Below are 3388 nucleotides of genomic sequence, written 5' to 3'. Positions count from 1 at the left end.
GATGGACCTGCAGATGCCTGGTAGGCTTTGCTCACATCTTTTCATGTTCTGCAAATTTATGGTTTCTTCCGACACAGGAAAAGCAGCTGAGGAACATGGGTCTGACACCAGAGTAGGGAAATGCAGCTGAAAACAATGTGCATGTAGAGCATTTCTTCCATCTGACTATTTTTTTTTGCCAAGCAGGAAGACTAAGGACAACAGCAAGGGAGCAAGAAAAAGAGTCATTATGGAATAGCATTGAAATGCTCAAATTTTTCTTTGGTCAGAACATCCTTGCCCTATTGGCTTCATCAGAAACTGGAAACAAAACCAAAATTCCTTAAAAGAATTAAAGTAGACAATTTCTTTACATATCAAACAAAGCCAAATCCTGGCTTTGGAGAGCAATGGGATTTGTGCCACCAGCCTGTCTGCATGTCAGCCTAAAGACACCCACTGCTCATCACACCACACTGCGGAGACATTTTAGTCCACCAGCTTTTATGGGGTGACAATAACACAAACCACTGACAAATTACCAAAGGCCTCTTTTCGTCTGCTCGTGGCTGGGGGAGGGAAGGAGGCGAGGAGACTAAACCCATTACAGCAAAGCAAAGTAGAGGAGGAGTACAAAATATCTCTTGTTTTGCTGTACAGCCTGAAATTCTTTTCTCCTCCATCTCCCCAGGGCTGCTCAGAGACATGTCAGAGGCAGTTGGCTCCCAGACAGCAGATGAGTGGGGAAAAAAAAATGGATTTGGAGGAAGACTGGGGTGTTATGGACATATTTTCCCCATAGGAAAGTGGCACAGTCATCCTCCACTTGTGTAGGAGTGATTTTCTTGCTGCTTACAGCACTTTGCTTGGGGAATGGGGTGCCCAAAAACCATAGATTCACAGAATGGTTTGGGTTGGAAGGGACCTCAAAGATCACAGAATCACAGAATCACAGAATGGTTAGGGCTGGAAGGGACCTTCAAAGGTCATCTAGTCCAACCCCCCTGCAAGGAACAGGGACATCTCCAACTAGATCAGGTTGCTCAGGGCCTCGTCCAACCTGGCCTTGAACATCTCCAGGGATGGAGCATCCACCACCTCTCTGGGCAACCTGTTCCAGTGTTCTACAACTCTCATGGTAAAAAATTTTTTCCTAATATCCAATCTGAACAGAATCACAGAATGATCATCCAAATGGCCTTGAACACTTCCAGGGATGGGGCAGCCACAGCTTCTCTGGACAACCCGTTCCAGTGCCTCATCACCCTCAGAGGGAAGAATTTCTTCCTTAGATCCAATCTAAATCTCTTTCAGTTTAAATCCATTGCCCCTTGTCCTGTCGCTACACGCCCTTGTCCAAAGCCCCTCTCCAGCTTTCCTGTAGCCCCTTTAGGTACTGGAAGGCTGCTGGAAGGTCTCCCCAGAGCCTTCTCTTCTCCAGCCTGAACAACCCCAACTCTCTCAGCCTGTCTTCATAGGAGAGGTGCTCCAGCCCTCGGATCATCTTTGTGGCCTCCTCTGGACTTGTTCCAACAGGTCTGAGACCTTCTGTTGAGGACCCCAGGACTGAAAGCAGTACTCCATGATCTGAAGGACCTCAGAGGGTCTGCTGCCTTCTGCTGCTCAGGCAGACATCCTTCTTCGACATCACCTTTCCTAACAGGAACATGGAGCTGGGTACCCATTGCCAAAAAAAAAAAAACAAACCAACAAAAAACGAGCAAGAAAGAGAACCTAACCTAAGCTAAAATCTCCCCTGCGCAGCAACTCCTGCAACACGCAGGAGCAAGGAGCGAACCACCCATGAGAAGTATTAGTCACATTCATTCGTTATTAAGCTCCTTAGGGGCATTGGGATATTTTACTGATGAGAGCGATCACTGATAAAAAAAAAAACAAAACAAGAATGGCGACTCTTCCTTTCTCCAACTGCTCTGTTTCCTTGTCTTGACTGTATCTTGGCTAATTCCGCTCAAAATGAAGAGGCTGGGGAGACAGGGAATAAAGGAACTTATCTATCCCACGCCAGCGAGTGCCTCGAGCCATGCTCTTCTCCCGTCCTTGGGAGGGAAAGCGAGGTTGTTTTCCAAGTAGGAGAGTGAAACATAGCAATCTAACATTTTGCCTTTGCAGCAGTAACTTCAGCATTTATTTCATACTATTATTAATGCTTGTTTATGATATATAGATATATTCACGTAGGAAGTAGAGTAGACGAAGAGCGCGAGATATATCTTATAAATATTTCTGTATGTCCGCATACGAAAGAAAATATGTACAGCCACAGATAGTGGTTCTCTGCTGTGTCAGGGAATGGCCACGTGAAGGACTGACACCTTCCCACTCCTTTCTGCTGGAAATAGCTGCTGCCCTGCATGGCTGCATTCCCTACCGCCGGGGCTGGACCCGCTCCGCTCTCTGCAGTTTCTTGGGGCTGGGGCAATAGATTTGCAGGGGTAAAAGAGGCAGCTGCATATTTCCCTAAGGACTTGATGGCCCAACGCGGCAGAACGTTGGTGACTAAGGGCATCAAACCCAAAGGGATGATGAGATGACCCAAGAGAGAAAGAGAGTAGGAACTGTTTGGGTTTTTTTTTTTTTGACTTTCCCCACTGGATTTTGACTTCACTTTGCTACTTCATCCTAACAGCTCCACTACAATCTCACAGATCCCATAAAGCCCTTCTCAGGGCACCCTATTCTCACTCCCTCCGGGATCCCGTGGGAGTTCTTGCACAGCTGAATTTGAAACCCCAATCCAGCCTGGAAAAATCATGAAGAGTTTTTTCTGCAGCAGTAACTTCGAAGTCGCTGACCTGCGTAAAAGAAGGGTTAGAATGAATTGTTCATTTCAGGGGATTGACCCGAAATCTTTCCACCTTTATCATCCGGAGCGGATGCTTCCACACTAAAAAATTAAGTCTTTGGCAAAAAAGGCAGTTATTGCTGAAAAGTTGCAGCATTTTCCCTTCTGGGATGATTCTAATGCAGACTCAGTACCTGTGCTAGAAGGCGTAGCCAGGTGCGAGCCTTAATTTCAAACAACAGTTGCTTTTCTTCCCCGGGGAAAGTTTGTTTCTCAAAACACTAAGGCACTTGATGGTGGGACATCACTGGCAACCGTTGGAAATATTTTGGAATAAGATACCATCCCAAATGAGTTCTTGTCTTCTCAGAGAGCATTTTATTGGTGGGAGGAAGCATTCGTGGGTGATTTTTTTTTTTTTAAAGGGTCTTATTTTTACTGGTGCGATTGCTTTTTTTTTTTTTTTTTTCCTTCCTACCATCTTTCTTCAAGTCCGTGTCTTTGCAAGATAAATGATGTCTAGTCAGGGAAATGTTTTCTCTTCTCTGAATAGTGCTGGGGTGCCGCCGGCGTCTCAGCTCCCGGGCGGAGAGAGGAGGGTTT

This window comes from Tauraco erythrolophus, chromosome 1, assembly GCF_009769465.1.
Source record: "Tauraco erythrolophus isolate bTauEry1 chromosome 1, bTauEry1.pri, whole genome shotgun sequence".
In the NCBI taxonomy this organism is placed as follows: Eukaryota; Metazoa; Chordata; class Aves; order Musophagiformes; family Musophagidae; genus Tauraco; species Tauraco erythrolophus.
This window is presented reverse-complemented; position numbering follows the sequence as displayed.